Raw genomic sequence first — 20,553 nt, 5'->3', positions numbered from 1 at the left:
CCAGGCGGACCGGCCTGCGTGTCGCCTCCTCCCTGGCCAGGGGCCTCTGGGCTTGTTTGCTTGTCCTCATCCCCGGGCCAGCCCTGCTCCCTCCTCCCGGCGGCTGCAACAGCCGTTTGCTTCCTGCGGTATGTTTCTTTTTTTCCTCTCCTAGGCTCCATCAAAGGTGGCTCTGTTATTGAAATATGAAGCCATTTCCTCTCCAAAACCCTTGGTTACTCAAAGCGGGAATCAATGGACCTATATACTCTCCCAGAAGTTATAAATAAATGTCTATTTGTTCAGGAGGCGTTTTCCCGCGCGTCCCAGCATCTTCCCCAGTGGTTATTTTAGGGGCGCGCACGCGCGTATGTGTGCGTGCGCGCGCCCTGTACCCATCTGGTTCTAATCCTGGGTATGGATCCATAAGCCAACCCCACCCATCCTGTCTGCCCCTCGCATTCTTCACTCTATAAATAAATCTAGGTTCTTTGAGCTCTGTCACCCAGGGATACGACAGCAGTTGTTTGTTTGTTAACGGAGATTCAAACTCAGTATCAATACTGAGTCCAGTAAACAAGAAAGCATACTTCTGGCAATTTGGGTGAAAGGGTACCTCAAGTTTAGGAAGCTTTATCCGCTGTTGTCATAATTACCTTTCTACTTGGTTACGCTGGATCTACTTTGGGGAGAGGGAGGCGGGAAAGCGAGGACCTCTCCTACCTTTGGATTTTCCTTTTAAGCAGAGGCTAAAAAGCAAAATGAAAATTCACTGTCCTCGCTTGTCTGCCTCACCCCGCTGCCCCACGATCATTCCACAAGCCCCTTGCCCCATCCCCTCTGGACAGATCCAGGAGGTGTGCTGTGAGTGGGGGGCTTGTGGTTTTAGCTACCGCTTTGCCTGAACCCCCGAGGAGCGGGTTACTCGGGGATCGGAGCAGAGGGCAAAGTCATCTAACAGGCTGCTGTTTCACAAGGTCTGGGCACTGAGCTGCCCCTCCTTTCCTCCCTGAAGTTTGCATGAAGTGCACGTTAGGCTGTAATTAGGGGATCTGGGAGGAGAACTTTCCTGGTGACGCTGCTTTGCTTTTCTTCTGCTCTTGGTGAGAAAGTGCCTCCTTCTTCGCAGGACCAGGACCTCTGCCATCCAGCGCCACAAAGAGACATTCTGCGCGGCGCAGGCACACACACACACTCACACAAGCACACACACTTACCCAGAAACAAACTTAAGGTGAGGGGAAAGAGCCCTAGCTTCACTTGATCTCCAGGCTCCAACTTCAGCAGGACTTGAGAGCATCTGAACTTCTGGATTTTAGGACAAGGTAAAACTTCCATAATTTTTTAACTCTTTCTGTCAAACCTTGATACCTTTAAGATTTCAGAGAGCAATGCATATCATGATATATGTATACATTAAAATAACTTTTCTTTAATTTTCTTTTGAGTTTAACCTGACATCTCAACTTTTTTTAAGATGCGTATTGTCAGATAAAATACTGTACTGCAGTAAACAAGCTCAGTCTCAACTGGGGCAAGAATTAAGTCCAGTATCCCAGCTTTTGCTAGTGCTACTATAAATCTGGTAGATGCATGGTTTCCAAGTGGCAGCGTTTCCATCTGTATTTCAACAAACATTTTTATAACACCTGAAAAAAAGGATAGTATAGACTGAAGAAAATGCTGAGGAATGGGAAGGTCCATTCCACATGTATGAGTTTTCTTTTAGAGAATATGTAAGTTTATGTGAAAAAGAAAGTTACTGTAATCATAGGTAATACCTGTTAGATTGATAATCTTTGAGATGTTACCAGTTTTGGTCTGCTCTTCTCAACTTAACTGTGAAATTAAGATCATAGAATTATGATGCTTTTCATATATAGAATGATGTTGGTAGATAATATTAATGCACTGAAAAGAAGATTTTTTAAGTCATGGTTGGTAAGATTACTTTTAAAAGGTGCTTAAAGGAATTATTTGTGTTGAGACTGTTTATTTACCATCTTAAGCAAATCTGAACTCTTTTGGGTTGAAATGAAGTTGTTCTCTTCCATTGACTATGACTGTTGTGTTCCAAATAAGATGGTTTATTATTTTGAAAATAAGTTATTTTATTTTCATTTACCCCTGGAAAAATACACAAAGTAGCCAATACATTTGGGAGTTTTTAGGGTGGAAAGTGTTCCTGTACACGTTCCAGCGTGATGTCATAAAATCAAACATACCTCTTGGAAGTTAATGGTTCTTAAGAAATAAAGCCTGTGAATTAATTTCTGAACGCAATGTAATATTTATTCATTACAAATGTAGTTTCTGGTAACCATTTCCATTTGATTATTTCAGTGTACTAAATTTGCAGTCGTTTTATACACTTTAGTGCTTAGATATTTTAATGGACTCATAAAATGGGAATATTGTTCCACCAAAAATACATCATAGTAGTTCTCTTTGGATAACTTTTAGTGTGATATTTCTTAATCCTTACAACAGTTTTTAACTTCAGTTCCATATATTTTTATGAATAAAGAAGTTTTTCTTTCATTCAGTAAAATAGAATGTACGCCAAATGCTGGTTGAGCATTTAAGCTTTAGCCTTTAGACACTTTGGGACTATATGTTCCTAATAATTTAATTTTTAAGCTAAGAGAATGACTACATGTTTTGGTAATCTCTTCAGAAAATTGAAAACAGCTTAAAAATGGGAAAACTAGATAAGAAGTAATTTTGTTTAAATGTAACTTAATGATCAAGAGAAACCCAACAACCTCCAGACCACTGGTCTCCAAAGAGAATGAACCTAGAGGCCAGTATTCCAACGAGGAGTGTTCAGTGGGCTTGGGCTTTCTGTGAGAAACAAGCAAGAGGGGAACATCATGTTCTTATAAAGTGAGCCATTTATTGTCAGCTAGGCCCTGTCTCTCAGAGGAATGACTGACACTGTAATTTAGAAGAACTGAAGATACTTTCACAGAGAAGAATCGATTCATTATATCCCTAGTGGTTTCACTTCCTTTTCCTTCCTTTGGGAGCTGGTAACACATCCAGGATAAATACATTCGGCGAACTCAGAAAGATGCTTTATGAATAGATGGTCTACTAAACAGTCCTGCCTTTTAGCATCTTGGATGTGGAATGTCGGTATATTCTGAGTAGTTGAAGAAGTCTTTGAATCTTAAGGTAGCACAGCACTTCATCTTTGTAAAGATGAACAAGAGGCATATTCAGAAAATAACTCCCTTTCTCAGAAATGGTTTTCTTTTCATTTCCTTTTGCCCCATGCATGTTTTATTTTCCAGGTTACATTTTTTAAATAATGGTATTCCACCAGTTAAAATTCCAGCAAAATGCAGAGCAAATTTGAAAATAACCTTTACATTATAGTCTTCTGTTACCTTTAGTTAATTTTCCGACCTCCTGTATTCCTTATTAGTAACCCTAGTTCTTAGCCTATGGTATTTAAATGTATTTAGTCTGTTATTTAAAGGTAACGATATATTGTTGGGGAAAAACTGGAATGGAAACCTGAATATTCTTAGGATTTTAATCAATAGTGTTTAAGGAGGATTAGAGGAAACAGCTGGTTAAACAAATATTAGGTGTAGAGTGGACGCGATGGTATAAATTAATAATGCAGCTCTTTATTTACACTATGAATGGGAGGGTCTGTGAAGGCTCCACGTGTGAAGCACGGTCCCTATGTGCCACCTAGTGGACAAGTCAAAGAAAGCTTTCTCACCAGCCTCTTAGTAAAAAATTCTGAGATTTCTATTTTGTTGTCATTGAACACTAACTGCAGGCCAGACGTTGGGGTAGGTACTCTGAGTAGAAAATACAGCAGCTGACTTTCGTATAATTTAAAAATCAAGGCACCACTTAATGGTTGATTAAATTCCCGGTAGCTGCATTTAAAATCAGTTTACTCTTTACTGGGTAATTTACCATCAACTTTCTGCCTCCATGAGGATACAGTCTAATAACCGTAACTCGCTTCTAATACAGGATTGGTTTTTGGCAGAGATGTCATGACCTAGCTTAAAAAAGGATGGGGAGAGTTTGAATCTTGAATCACTTTCTCAAATGGAAATAAATTTCTATAAAGTTTACTGTTACTGATTTTAAGTGGGTAACTAATGATTAGCTTAAAAGGTTAGCACACTGATACTAGCACATATTATTACATATCCTTTAGATTTTTTTCACTAAATGCAAAAGGATAAGAGTAAAAATTACTTTTGGGTAGTGAGGTATGTTTTACAGAATATTGCTCTCAGACACTAATGATCAGCATGTAGAACAACTTCATCTATACCTGTTGTTCATATGTAGTTTTGAAGCAGGAACATTGCTTCTAAGTCGACATGCTAGAAAAAAATCTTAAGCAAGAAGAATTACAAGGAAAGCCACTGTTGGAAAAAAGCATCAGGGGCTTCCCTGGTGGTGCAGTGGTTAAGAATCCACCTGCCAATTCAGGGGATACAGGCTCGAGCCCTGGTCCTGGAAGATTCCACATGCCGCAGAGCAACTAAGCCCATGCGCCACAACTACTGAGCCTGTGCTCTAGAGCCCGAGAGCCACAACTACTGAGCCCACGAACCACAACTACTGAGCCCATGTGTCACAACTACTGAAGCCTGTGCGCCTAGAGCCTGTGCGCCACAACAATGAGAAGCCCGCGCACCGCAACGAAGAGTAGCCCCCGCTCGCGGCAACTAGAGAAAGCCCGCACAGCAATGAAGACCCAACACAGCCAAAAATAAATTAATTAATTAATTAAAATCATCAGGATATCATAGGAGATTAAGCCATCGGAATATTGCACAGAGACTTTTGAAAAACTTTTCTCTGGGAGATATATGAATTATTACTCCAACTGGCTGTTTGTAAGATACATGACTTAATGGCAACAGCATTCAGCACATCAGCCTTAATCAAGACAAGTTCTGAAATTCAGATTGGAAGGAAAAATGCCTCAGTTGAGGGAAAAAAATGATTAATTTGTTGCTTGCTGAGCTCTGAAGGTGTAATCCACAAATCGAGTTAGGCCTGCTCGTGTGGAATGCAACCTTCCTGCTTAGGGGACTTTGGTTTTGTGTACAACAGCGAGGCCTACGCTGTGAAAGGAGAGCTGCTCATTAAGTCTTTCTTCATTAATGCCACAAAATTATAGCCTGACCTGATCGGAGGTAGTGGCTGGAATCAACATCAACAATCATGTAAAATAAAGCATATTATCTTAATTCTTATTTCCAATGAGTTATTATCCACCAGAAACACAGCATTCTGTTAACGATTTCATCTGATCATCCTTGTGATTTAGCATGAATCATAGATTCATTTTAGTGAGAAATTGCCTCAAAGTCAGAGGTCCTCAAAGTAGAAATTTAGTCATGAATTGGAAAACCGTTACAGGAAGTTTTAACGGTTTCAGGCGACTTGATACTAGAGAAGAACAAACTCTACAAGAGAGAACCAGCCAAGCTTTCTGAAATGGTCTGATGCTACTGGGTTCTTGGCTGTATTGTAGGAGCTCTGCAATAATGGCTTTTTCAGTGGTGGAGACCTGGAGGGGGCTTTGTTGGGGCTGAAGAGTTCTTAGCTATGTTCAGACAAAACCAGGTTTGTTTAAAATAGCAAATGTTGCTGGACTATTTTGAGCTTCTATTAATTGTTTTATAGCTCAATAGGGGATAGGGGAGTGATATCTGAGATGGGCATATTGCAAGAAAGCCAGGGGGCTATTTGCAAAACAAAACAAACAAACTCACAGAGTTTTCTAAATAACCTAGAAAACTTACAGAAATTCAGGGATAGGTCCTCAGTCTTTATAAGGGCAACAGAAATTTCCCCTTTTGGCCAACCTTGCTTAACCCAAAAAGAACACAATTTACTTGATTGGTTCCAAATTTCTGATTACTATATTCCAATTCCATTTACTGTATTAAATAAAATCCAATCAAGTTAATAACATTCAATTATTTTTATGATAAATCTGGATTTTCCTCAACTTTTCACAAAGTTTTATGGATAATGTTTCAGCTTAGTCTCCACCTATATGGTGTGAATTTTCCTCACTTTGACTCTCTTATTTGGAATTTGGAGATCACCTCAATCGATCATTCATGCGTTCATTTGTTCATTCAACAAAAATTTATTGAACATTTGCTATTTGCCAGGCACTGTGCTAGCTCTGAGTGCTGGGCCCTTCACTTTATACCATGAAAATTGATACTAAAGAAATCAAAAAGCCCACATTGATGATAATGCATGGAAAATGTTGCAAGATGCTGAGGTACATTCTAAGCGACAGAAACAACCAAAATGTTCTCGCCTCATAGTTTTTGTATTAGGAGAATTTTGAGCATGCATCTTTAAAATCATCTTCCGTTGTTTGCCGTCTCCTAGCTGAGTGAGTAAGAGCTTTGTTTCTTGGTTGTGTGGGCACAGATGGGCCTGAGAGGGCAGCTCTGACACTCCAAAACCCCAGGAGGGCAAGGGTTCCAATAATCTGTCTATTTGGCTGGGCAGGAAAAGCAAAAATTCATTTGCACACAGTTGCTGTCCACCAGTTGGGAACTAAAATTCAGCCTGAGCACAGAATGATTTCGTGCTTACCATTTGCACCAGGCTCCATGCTAGGTGTTACAGAGTCACTGGCTCAAGGAGTTCACAAGCCAGTGGAGAAGACAGATGGACGCACCTCATGAATCACTAGTAAAATGTGCCAAGTAGGTGAAGCTGGCCTTCCTAGTATCCTGGGTCTCTTTCCGTGGCACTTAGCCAAACTCTCCAGCAACCCCCGCCCCACCTCTTAAACTGAGACTCCTGCCCTCCGCTCCCTACCCCAAGAATCTGATACTTCTCTGTTTATTGATTTCTTGACTGACTGATTACACCCAAGTGTGAATGAGTTCCACTCATGCATTTACATTTCAAGCCTTTTATCTCTGTAAAGTAAATGTTTTGTTTTCTGTGAAAAGAATTTCAAGCATCTGGGGGCCTTCCCACCCTCACACCACAGTGTATAATTAAGCCGATTTAGTCCTCCATGGTCTTCAATCTGTTATCCCCATTCCATATGTGAGGCCACAGAGATTCCCTCAAGGCCTGTTTCTAGAAATGTGCAGGACCTTGGGTCCTGCTAACCCACGGCCTGATCAACCTGTCCTTCCACCCTCCCCCCAGTGCTTTGCCCAGACACAATCTCCCTCCCGCATCGCAAGGGGCATCCCAGCCCATCCCTTTGAACCCTCCTGTTCTCTTTGCTTGGGTCCTCTCAGCCCTCTATTACCATGCTTGGGTGGCTGCCCCTGGACAGGTAGAACACCTATAGCTTCTTATGTTCTATGGTTTGAGCCCTTATGTCACCCCAAATAGATGGACGGAGCAGTGAGAATCCACATATTCAGTCCAGAGCTCCTCTAAGTCAAGGTTTTGAAGGAGGAAGACAGGGATATGCATAGGACAAGCACAGGTATTAGCCATCATGTTGAAAATATGGGTCAAAGCCAGCATCTTTTTTAAATGTGTGCTCAGGTACTTTCCAATTGGTTTCAGAGAAATTTCAACATCAATGCTAACTACAGATTCTGGAAAACTAACTGGAGGGAAAAAAAAAACAGTGAAAATTTGCCTTGGCTTTTTAAACAAATGATCAGAGTCATTTGTTTAAATATTTTCCTATTTTATATTTGACATAGGGCATACGGATAATCACGTTATTAGTTGTTTCAGATTTATTTACGTTTTCTTTGATTATACTCCTTTGCTATGCCACCACTGATGCTCCTGTAAGATGCTCCTGTGATATAAAGATGTGTTCATCACTTTTTAAATCGCTAAGACTAATGACCCAGATTGAGAGACTTGGTTTCCTTCCCCTACTTCCCTGCAGCTTAGAGTATAGTGATCTTTGACCTGCATCAGTCACCTAGCTGGGGGATATGAGTGCCTGACATTCAGTAAGTGTCCTATAAATGCTTCCTGTTGTTTCCATCAGTGCCTAGTACCATGCCAAACTTGAGGCTGGAGGGGTCTCCCCACCTTCTCTTCCAAGTGCCTATATTTCAGATGTCTGAACACCTCCCAACCCCAGGCCACTCCCTGACTCTGCCTTTGTTTCCTTATCAGTCTTCTTCTTATCTTTCAATGTCATTAAATTCATAAACTCTTCTCAGATTAAAAAATAATTATTGTAAATAATTATTGTAAATTATTGTAAAAAATTAATAATGTAAATAAAATTAATTGATAATTTTAATAAATCTCCAAATTTAAGGAAATTGAGACTGGAGGAAGGAAATGAGTTTAGAAAGGACATGGAACAGTATAGGCGCGATCTAGTAAGGATACACTGGATGGAGGAGAGAATTTGAGGATCGTGTAAATGTTTCAAGGGCAGATGATAACATGAAGAGGGGTGCAATTGACTAAGATTGGGAATAAAGGAAGAATAAAAGTTTCTGGAGAAAACGGTGAGTCTAATATAGGAAGTGCCCATGGGACAGCCGAGAACTCATATTAGTTAAACATACATACTTAGGTACAGGGGAGAAGTCATGGCTGGAATAGATATTTGGAAGTCTTTAGTATTAAAATGGTAGTTGCAAATCATACGTAAGAGAAAGGAGTTCATTCCAAGGAAGAACAAAGGGAGAAACAGTTGACCAAGGACTAAAACCCAGGGAAAAATTGGTAAGAATGAGTTTGCCATTATTTATATATGATTTTAACTTTCATTTTGTCAACAATAAATGTCCCCCGAGATGAATAACATCAATGTTTTATTACTTCTTATATCTCACAGTCTTAGTCAGTCCTCTGCACGTAGAAGGTGCCAGACATGTTTGTTGAATTAAATGAAATTAAAATGGCATTTCCGAGCCTTCAGGCTCTAATGACAGATTTTCATAATGATAACCCTGAGCATGGGTAAGCCCCGAAATGTCTGAATTGCAGTTATTTATTCAATTGTGTCCAAAACTGAGCTAGCTTTAAATATATGTTGTTGCATTTTGTTGTTTGAAAATCAGTAACCAATGTGTGGTGTAGATAGTAATTCACCACAGTACTTGATTAATCTTAGCCCATGTTGTTTAGTTTAACATATAAATAAGTTCTCCACAGAATGTAGCCTAGTTCAAGTCTATTTATAATTCTTTTTCTGGTTCCTTGGTCCTGAAGACCTCTAAATCTTAGGTCAGATTTGGAGTCTAGAATCCCGGATTTCTCTGCAACTTGCTTTTTTTTCCCCCTAGTTCTTCTCCCTCCTGTTGCCCCCTACTTGGGTTACCATGTAAACTATATTGAAGAATTGAGTAATTTTCAGTATAAGTATGTCCCAAATATTGCATGGTACATTCTTATACTAAAGAGATTATTTGCTGTTTATCTGAAGTTCAAATTTAACTGGTATCCTGTATTTTCCATTGGCTAAATCAGATAACCCTACCCACCTCCCACATTTGTGTTACTAAAGCCAAAATATGAAACAAGAATTTCTTCTTGAGACTTCTGAACATTCCCCTTGTAAAGGCCAACAAATGAAGTTACTGAGTGAATGTTCACGAGTGCGATAAATGCATTAAAAAGATACTGTAAATAAAATTATCTAACTACAATATACCAATCAAGATGCAAATTTATAAAACATTTATAACTACTGTATGATATACCCTGGGTACTAATAGCTATCTTAAGAATGCCATGAGTGTCTATCAGTGATGTGTTTTAGTCTATTTTAAATACTAAAAAATAATGTACGTTTCAAAATAAAACTTTTTAATTTTCACATCTTCAGGTTGGCAATAATGATAAAACAAATTAATTGCTTTTATATGAAAGAGAATACATTTAGAAAAATTTATATAATGTACAATGGCTATAAACTCTTAACTATTCTAACTGCAGAATATCTGAAAAGGATCTTTTCGCTTAATTATATGTCCTATTGTAGTTGTGCTGCCACCTTGTGCTGTTTTGAGACATGACCCAATTTAACTCAGTCCATTAATGTGTTGTACCAGATTGACAATTTGGTCAATATTACAATGATTCCTCACATGATTAATATTTTCCATTTCACTCAGAAACGCCACAAATTTTAATACCAAGAAAGGGCCCTCAAGTATTTAATGTAAATATTTTCTAGGAGTTTAATGTATTAAATCCCTCGAGATAATCACTAAATTATAAGTCATTTAGTACTGTATTAATTTATGTTTTATGGGTGAGTATAGGTTGTATCTGCCTGTATGTTTGGTCTACTTAACCTTTTAACCTGAATTTCCTATAAACTCCTTGAACCCAACATGTCCAAAATTAAACTCATTATCTCCCTTCTACCAAGCCTGGTCCATGTCATCTCTATATAGATACCAAGACATTTCATTTATTATCCAAACCAAGACGCTTTCGAAAGTGAAATGAAATGGGATGCCTTACTAATTACTCCAGCAAAACAGGTATAAACCAAGACTGTCTCAAGCAAACTGGTCTTCTTATATATAAGTTAAAAATCATCATAATCCCAGTCACCCAAACTAGAAAATGTAGAGTCACAGTCTACTGTTTCATCAAACAGACCTGGAACCTCCATCTCAGACTTCCTTCTACCTACTTGCTTCCTTTCATCTCCACTGTCCATCACACTTGTCAACATTCTCATTAGCCTTGTCCTGTTGTCTGCAGAGGCACCCAGCAGGCCCAAATCCTTTTTCAGGGTACATCTAACAGTCCCTTTCCTCCACAGCTGCTCCAAACTGCTGGCAACTGCTGGGAGAACTCATCACCCTGCAGCATGGGGCCAGTGCACAACTTCATGGTATCTGATTTCAGCTGGATCTTTAATGCTATGTGGCCATTCTACCATATTGCTTGAAAGTTTTTGCTTCTCCAACTTCCTGCAGCAGATATCCAAGCCTCCCTAATCCTGCTAAAAAGAGAAACCATCTGTAAAGAACCCTCTCTTTGTCCTGCCACCAAAATCAATCCCTAACACAACCTTCTTTTCCCTTCTGTTAGGAAAAACAACAACAGAAAAGGATCTCTCTCCTTTGCCTCTAAGCATCTCAGGCAGACATTGTCCCCTGAGTTCTAGATCCTGAATCCTCCAGTCTTTTCAAAGATATTCGCTATTAATTATGCTTTTTCTCTCTTGTATTCTTCACCCTGTCCCACTCTGGTAATTTCCTCCTTTTGGCATTTGATCATGGTCAAATCTTTTTGTCCTAAAATTATCAGACATTCCCTAACCTCACATACATCCTATCTACTCAGCTTTCTCCTTCCCTCACATCCAGACTTCACTCTGAGGGCAAGAAGCACCCTGTGCTCGCTCTCCACCCCTTCACCCATCCACTCCTCAGCCCACTGGCAACGTGCTTTCTCCTTGCACTCCAGTAGAACACTCCTCACCAGGGTCACACCAATGAGTTGTTTACAGTATGTTTGCTGAGTGGTATTTCATGCTGGTGACCACGTTCCCTTCACAACAATCTCTACCCTTTGCTTCTGTGACAGCCACTCCCCTAGTTGCCACAGACTTCTTTGCTGACTCCATCTCAGTCTGTTTCAGGCTTCCAAGAGCCCGCCTGCCCCTTAGCAGCTCTGTACTCTAACAGCTTCCACCCAGGACACCTCACCCTACCTGTACTCTTCCATCTACTCCTCTGCATTACACCACTCTCACCTGTGTGCAGATGACTCCCATAGCTTTATATCTGGCCCAGAATTTTCTCCCGAGTGTCCGGACCACAAACATCTCACAACTAGGAAGTCACCCTAACATCTCAAACTCCACAGGTCCCAAATCAACTCCTTTTCTTTCTCCTGAATTTGAACTTCCCCCAATTTTATCTAGTTTAGTAAATGGCACCTTCTCTTCACTCAGTTTCCAAAAACCAGAAACATGGGAATCATCATGTAGACTCTAGCCCATAAATACCTCTTAGATATATACACCCTTTTTATCTCCATTAGCATAAACCTTACCCCTAATTGCCACCCTCTCTTCTCAGATTCCTGTAAACCTTACCCACTGGTCTCTGTGTCTTACTGCTCAGATTAGAAAGTCTTACTGCTTTCTAATGCATTCTCCCACATTCCCTCACACCTTCTGAAGTGTAAACGGAAAAGACTTGCCTGCTTAAATCCTTTCAAGGCCTTTCTATTGCTGTGAAAATTAAGTCCAAGTTCTTTCATATGATTGGCAGGGTTCTCAGTGACCAGCCCTAGCTTACCTTTCCAGCTTCATCTCTCATCTAAAGTGACCCGGCATCCCAGCTGACAGGATCAAATGACCAGAAAAATTAAAACAGTAGAAACAGATCAATAGCTCTCAATATTAGAATTATCAGATGCAGGTTTTATGTTTATGTTAAGAAACTGGGTCCTAAGAAATTTAGCAAAGAACTGGAAACTACAAAAATATGATTCAAATGGAAACTCTAGAACTGAGAAAATGGAATAACCAAAATTAAGAACTCAATACATGAGTTTATGAAAAGTTTAGATACATTGAGGAGATGATTAGTAAACTGGGAAATAGTTCTGAAAAAATAACCAGACTGAAACCTGATAGAAAAAGGATGAAAGATACTGGAGGGGAAAAAAAGTAAAAGGCATGTGGAGTATAGACACTGGTGCCCTGGCAGGAGAATCAGCAAGTGGGGCAGAAACAGTCTCTTAGAAATAATAGCTTGTGACTGTCCATGTCAGGGATTCAAGAAGCACTACAAAGCCCAACAGGATAAAAACCAGAAAATAAAAAAATGAAACGCTCACAGCCAGGCATGATATAGAAAAACTGCTGACAAAAACAGAGAGAGAATGTTAAAAACTTCCAGAAACAAAAGACTTCAGATAGACTAACAAGTAGCCAAATTAGCTCGTTGGAAATTTTGCTTTTCTTTTCACTTTAGGAAAATGCCAAAAATCAGTCGGTTGGCTTGGTCGTCTTCCGGGTGGATCTTATCGAGTCAGCCTACTTTCTCTGAGAGTAAAGTCTTCAAACCTAGAGGGACAGCAGTGTGGCTGGTTCCCCAAAGGAGCTGCACTGAGATAAATCTTAGTGGTGACTCAGTTCCTGCAATCTGTCCTCAGATGCTGTATAGTACTATTGCTATCTAGGAAAATTCTGGAAGCAATTTGGGAGTCTCCTATCTTTATCACTAAGATTATTTTAGATTACAAAGAAGAAATAAATATGATTGAGAAGTTGATGATTTATGCCGGCGAGATATATATATATATATATATATATATATATATATATATATATATATATACAGTAAGTCCCCTACATACAAACAAGTTCCATTCTGAGAGCACGTTCATAAGTCCAATTTGTTCGTAAGCCCAACAAAGTTAGCCTAGGTACCTAACTAACACAATCGGCTATATAGTACTGTACTGTAATAGGTTTATGATACTTTTCACACAAATAATACTTAACAAACACTAAAAATAAAGAAAACATTTTTAATCTTCGAGTACATTACCTTGAAAAGTACAGTAGTACTAGCTACATCACCGCTGCTTTTACGCTTGCTTCCGGACATCCTGGGCTTAAAATAAAGACACTGTACTACTGTACTCTATACAGTACTGTACAGTAAAGTACACAAAAGCACAACCACTTGTAGAGGATGCCCACATGTGACAATGTATGCCAGACACGTGAACGAACTTACATGATTGGACATGCAAACGTCCGTTCTCATATTTGAAAGTTCACAACTTGAAGGTTCGTATGTAGGGGACTTACTGTATATTACAGCAAACTGATTCAGTTATACATATATATATGCTTTTTCATATTCTTTTCCATTATGGTTTATCCCAGTATATTGAATATAGCTCCCTGTGCTACACTGTAGGACCTTGTTGTTTATCCATCCTGTATATAATAGTTTGCATCTGCTAATCTCAAACTCCCAGTCCTTCCCTCCCCCACCCCCCTCCCTCCCCCTTGGCAACAACAAGTCTGTTTTCTATGTCTGGGAGTCTGGTTTGTAGATAAGTTCATTTGTGTCATATTTTAGATTCCACATATAAGTGATATCATATGGTATTTGTCTTTCTCTTTCTGACTCAGTATGATCATCTCTAGGTCCATCTATGTTGCTGCAAATGGCATTATTTCATTATTTTTTATGTATGCCAGATATTTTACAGTGTTATAACTATTTGTTTAAGGCATTGAAAGACAGGTCTTGGCAGCCAAAGTAAATACAAATTTATCACAAAGATTCTGATAATTAAAAGTTCCAGAATATTTCTCTTCTCTTACCAGACATTCATGGAGTTCCACTCTTCTAATTCTTTGCTCATGCCCTCCTTTCAGGCAGGCATCCCTTACCACGTTATCCCTCCCACCTGAAATACGACTCCTGCTAGGATCCTTCATATAACACTTCCTCCAAGCAATTTTACATTGTACTGCTAGCTGGAATGCACTTTTCTCTCAATCCTTTCTTAATATTTTATCTGTATCACCATTACTTAGCACACTTTCTATGTGTTATACTGTATTTAATTGTTGAAATGTCTTTCTTGTTAGCAGATTGTTTATCCATCTGATGTCCTAAAGAGTTCTGACCTGAAAGGTTAGATTGGGAATTGGAGTTCAAAGAACCAAATCTGTTCCAATGTTCCCACTCTAGGAATCCCTTGTGTAGTATAATTGACAGATGTTTGCTGATCTGCTTCAACACCTGCAGCGGCAGAAAGCACTAGTATTTCACAGGGCAATTCATTTCACTTTTAGAGGACTTACCAGAAAGTTCTTCCCGACATTGTGCAAAACTGGCTCCCTTAACTTCCATCCACATGTTCCCGTTTGGCCCTGTGAAGTTACATTGAATAAGTTTAATACCTTCCCCTGTTTATATCTGAGCAATGTAATTGTAAATGCAAAACACTGTTATGTTCTGTGAAATTTTGTTATTTGGGGCACATCATCCCAAACTCTGCAGATCATTTTATTTCTTGTAGCTTCTAAGCCACATTTCAACTACTCTTAGTACTAGGCTTTATGGCCCTTGCGGGCTTTGAGTCTTGAAACTCTGAAAGGAAAAACTTCATTTATATTAACGTGACTTGAAAGCAAACCTCTTGATTGATAGTGTTCACAGAATTATTGAAATGAGTAAGATAATGTCCTTGTCACTGGAAAGGTCTCCTTTTATTAAACAAATAACCAGTGCACCAGAGAAACGGAAAAAATGTCAATGCAGACTTGAAAGCCTTTCCTTTGAAAACAGATCATCTGCCCTCTTTTATTAACTTCATTTCATTACGTATTGTTACTATTTCAAATTAATCTTCAGATAACAGAATGAAAACAGCATTATACCGTCATTGAATATCTATATCCTTAAACTGTTAGGATATCAAAAACTGAAACCAAGCTTGTCTTATAGTTATGATTAGTGGTAATGCACTGATTTCCCAAAGATAAAATAATATATTTTGAAGAATATGAGATCTAAACATTAAAAGAAAATACCAATTTACTGTAATTGGTATAAAGCAACATGTGACATTAATTTGTATTACTGTACATTCTTTGAAAAAAAATGCTTCCCTCCACCCCAGTCCTCCTTGCCTGCACCAGTATTGCAGTATCTATGCTAAGGATGAGAAGTGAAAAATCTGTGACTCCTGAATAATAATAATAATAATTGTAAATTCTGAAAGGCAATGGATTTGCCATAGGACAGCAGCTGTCACCTCAGACTGATAGAAGGCAAGAGGGTCATTCAGAGATGAGACATCTGCAATACCTCGAATGCCAGGCCTCCCACTTTTAAAAACCTCTTGGTTTCTACATGGTACAGCAGTAGATTTTAAATAAAGCATTTGTTTCAACCTACCAACAGGAGAATTCCAGTGTTCTGCTCTTGATGTTAAAGTAGAAGTGTAGCCTGAATTATGCTCCTATTCTTACCAACATTTTAATCGGTTGTTAATTAAACCTATTATCCTAAACTATGGAACAGGATTGATTTAATATTAAATATATTGGGAATCAGTTCTTTCTTTGTTTACACTTTTCATTTATGTAACAGAATGTTCCCACGAATCACAAATCTGAATTTTTGGTGCATGCGTGAACAGTATAGGAAACTTAATTTTGAATGAATTCAAAAACATTTCCCTTCATCTGTGCCCTGACATATACTTGAAAATTACCTAAGCACACACAAAAATGCCTTACAGTGTATTGACTTCCTGTGAAGTTGAGATTTTGATGTAAATGCACCCATGCTCTGTGTAATGCCTATGAGCCTTTGATTAAGGAAGATTGCTCAGGAGCAGAGCAACTCTCTACACAGCCCTTAGGATTTCTCCTTGAAGTAAAACGAAGGCATCCTGGGCCTTGATAATTTACAATTTCGGACTTCCCTGGTTGCTCAGTTGTTAAGAATCCACCTGCCAATGCAAGGGACACAGGATCAATCCCTGGTCTGGGAAGATCCCACATGCTGTGGAGCAACTAAGCCCATGAGCCACAACTACTGAAGCCCGTGTGCCTAGAGCCCGTGCTCCACAACAAGAGAAGCCACCACAATGAGAAGCCCGCGCACCGCAACAAAAGAGTAGCCTCCTCTGGCCACAACTAGAGAAAAGCCCGCATGCAGCAATGAAGACCCAATGCAGCCAATCAATCAGTCAATAAATAAATTTTACAATCTGAACTGTATATATGCTCCTTAAGGACAACCAGAAAAGTGCTTGTCATTCAGCATGAACAGGCTCTATGTAAGATGCCCTAATAATAGTCGTCACCATATAAGGTCACCAAAACAGTTTTTGGACACACACACTTGATAAAAAATAATCTCCGTCAAGATTATCTGCCCTTGGTGGTTTACTAACTGGTTAAACAGCCACGTGAAAAGTGGTGAAGGAAGATGCAGACAAACTGGACCTTTATTTATAAAGCCAGATCTTTACATTTGGGTTTTGTAAAACCTTTGCCTGTGGGCTGAGACACAAAGCGTAACAGGGATTAGAAACTTACTTCAAGGGGGAGTATGGAAGGAGATAGAAGACAGAAAGAATCAATTCTATGAAAAACAAAAATCACCTTCAAGGGACTTCCCTGGTGATCCAGTAGGTAAGACTCCGAGCTCCCAAAGCAGGGGACCCGGGTTCGATCCCTGGTCGGGAAACTAGATCCCGCATGCATACTCTAACTAAGAAGTTCCCATGCCACAACTAAGAAGTCGCATGCTGCAACTAAAAAAAAAAAAAAAAATCCCTCATGCTCAACGAAGATCCTGTGTGCCACAACTAAGACCCGGCGCAGCCAAAACAAGTAAATAAATAAATACTTAAAAAATAATTACCTTCAATATTTTATTGATGGTAAGATACATTGTATTAAATATTTGTTTGGCTACTTTATGGTTTTTAAAACCTCAACTTTATTTTATATACTGATAGTTTACTTTTTACTGACTTAGCATTCTCTCTTTTTTAAAATCATTGATAATTTACACACAACAGTGAATTTGATTTTTCATAACTAATATATTACATGGGGATTAAAAATTTACTAAACATGTTTAAAATTTTTTGAAATAGCATATTCTACACTAAAAATGTTATATTTCCCTTAATCAAGAGAGGCTAATCCTTAAATAGAATTGAGCATCATGTATAAGGTTGCTGCATTAGAAAAGTATTGGGGCAACTTTTTATATCCATGCTAATGAAGTTCAAATTTAAGTTATTTCAGTTATTTTGGAGCTTGCACTATCGAGTTCGGTAGACCTGAGCTTAAATTCCAATTCAGATTTTACTGTGACCACCTATGTACATTGTGCAAATTGCTCCTTGAGTTTCATTATCCATTTAAAAATAGAATGATTGATAGTATTTGCCTCATAGTGTTTGTAGTTCTGAGAATCTACCATGATAATAAATGTAAAGCACCATATAAAACTATTTCTATTATTTTCATAAACTACTACTAAGGGGAAATATAGGTAAATATTTATCTAATAATGGCAGAAGAAATCATTGAGGAAAATACGAATACATTTAGTTTCATAAATGTTCACAATTTCTATACACAGAAAACACTATTAATCAAAATAGAGGGAAAATGTCTTCAACATACACCAAAGGAACAGTATCCTTAATATACAAAGAGTTCTTAAAAATTAGTACCATCTTTTCAACAAGAGTGCCAAAACAATTCAATGGAGAAGGTATACTTGTTTTAAAAATTGATGCTGGGACAACTAGGTAGCCACATACAGAAGAATTAAGTTGGACCTCTACCTCATATCACACACAAATATTAATTCAATATAGAGCAAAGGTCTAAACATAAAAGCTAAAATTATAGAACTCTTAGAAGAAAACATAGAAATTAATATTCATGAACTTAGAATATGCAATGTTTTCTTAGACATGACACCAAAGGCACAAGCAACCGATAAAAAAATAGATAACTTGGACTTCATCAAAATTAAAACCTTTCTTCAAAGGACAATATCAAGAAAATGTAAAGACAACACACAGATTGGGAGAAATTTTGCAAATCATATATCTAGTAAGGATATGGTATCTAGAGTATATGAATAACTCTTACAACACTTAAAAAAATTAAAAATGGGCGAAGGATTTGAAGAGACATTTTTTCCAAGAATATATGTAAATGACCAATAAGCACATGAAAGGATGCTCAACATCATTAGTCATTAGGGAAAGGCAAATAAAAAACAAAATGAGAAACCACTTCACTCCCACTTAGGGAGGATATAATTAAAAAGAAAATAACAGGTGCTAGTGAGGACATGGAGAAGTTGGAACCTTCATTCATCACTGGTAGAAATATAAACTGGTGAACTGCAATTCCATTGCTAGGTGTATAATATGTTCACGTAAAAACTTGTACATGGACATTTATAGCAGCATTATTCGCTAGAGCCAAAAAGTGAAAAAATAACCCAAATATCCATCAACTGCTGAATGGATAAACAACATGTGGTGTATCTATACAATGGATTATTTTTCAGCCATAAAAAGAATGAAGTACTGATACATGCTACAGAATGGGTGAACCTTGAAATTATGCTCAGTGAAAGTAGCCAGTCATTAAAGGACCACATACTGTATGATTCCATTTACATGAAATGTCTGGAATAGATAAATCCACATAGACAGAAAGTAGATTAATACTTGCCAGAGAATGGGGAGAGGGGGGATGGAGAGTGACTACTCATGAGTACAGGGTTTCTTTTAGGGGTGATGAAATGTTCCAGAATTAGATAGCGGTAATGGCTGCACAACTTTGTGGATATACATCTTAATTTAGTAACCTCACGTTGTAGAATCTAGCTGAAGAAAATATTTACCTAAAGCTATGTAATAATGTTTTTTATTAGTAAAACAATACAAATATACTTAAATATCCAAAAACGGGTAATTATTTAAAATATTTTTGACATACACATACAATAGTGTAACATGCAGGTATTAAAAACTATGTAAAAGAGGATTTAATGAAATGAAAAGATGCCCATTATATATTGTTTTAAAAATCGCTTTTAAAAAGGCCATATAATTTTGTTCCATCTCAGCAGAAATAAAAAGCATTTATATTTGACTAAAATGTTTGGATAAGTATGAAATAAAATGCAAACAAAATTAATCTCCATTGGAATTACAGATATTGTATTAACTTATAACATTTATTAAGGTACAATCAACATGCAATAAATAGGACATGTTCAAAGTGCACAAGTGATAATTTTTCATGTATATATGCCTGTAAAACTAATACTACAATTAAGATAATAAAAGCGTTCATCACCCAGAAAGTTTTCAACTATCCAACTATGTTTATTTATTTAATAAACAGCCAAACAACTTCCAAAGTGATCACATCATTTTACGTTCTCTCCAGCAGTGTGTGACAGTGTTCCAGTTGCTCACATCTTTTCCAACACTTGGTATGGTTAGTCCTATTTATCTTTCATCAGATTAGCCTGGATAGACGTTTATCAATTTTATTGATCTTTTCACAGAACCGTCTTTTGTTTTCATTGATTTTCTCATTGGTTCTGTTTTCTACTTCACTGATTTCTGTGATCTTTATAATTCTTTCTTCTGCTTATATCAGGTTTCATATACTCTTCTTTTTCTAGTTTCTTAAGGTGGAATCTGAAGTCATTGACTTGGGACTTTTCCTCTTTTCTACTGTAGGTATGTAAAGCTATAAACTTTTCGCTACATAATGTTTCAGCTGCATCCCAGAAATTTTGATATGTTGAATCTTCACTTTCATTCAGTTGGAAATAATTGTTAATGTTCCTTTTGATTTTTTTCTATGACCCTTGGGTTATTTAGAGGTTGGTAGTTTAGTTTCTAAATACATGGATATATTCCACATATCTTTTTGTTATTGATTTCCAACTTAATTCTACCATTACCCAACATTTTTCTTATTCTAGGTCCCAACGTATTCATCAAATATTTTTCATAAAGCCTTTTAGTTCCCATTTACAGATGTTTCTCTCATGACCAAACAGCTAATGAGAATTCCATGGCCTAAATGAT

General features: G+C 37.9%; 1 protein-coding gene across 1 annotated transcript in view; it reads left to right on the top strand.

Moving 5' to 3' along the window:
* Nucleotides 1-961: 961 nt before the first annotated feature.
* HAPLN1 (hyaluronan and proteoglycan link protein 1) overlaps nucleotides 962-20,553 on the top strand; it is a 71,595-nt gene continuing 52,003 nt past the window's right edge. The window contains exon 1 of the mRNA XM_079918355.1: nucleotides 962-1,304. The gene's annotated coding sequence lies outside the window, so the exon portion shown is untranslated. The remainder of the gene's footprint in view (nucleotides 1,305-20,553) is intronic.

This window comes from Stenella coeruleoalba (genome assembly GCF_951394435.1).
Source record: "Stenella coeruleoalba genome assembly, chromosome: 3".
Classification (NCBI taxonomy): Eukaryota; Metazoa; Chordata; class Mammalia; order Artiodactyla; family Delphinidae; genus Stenella; species Stenella coeruleoalba.
Note: the sequence above shows the minus strand (reverse complement) of the source record. Positions and strands in the feature narration are given on the sequence as shown.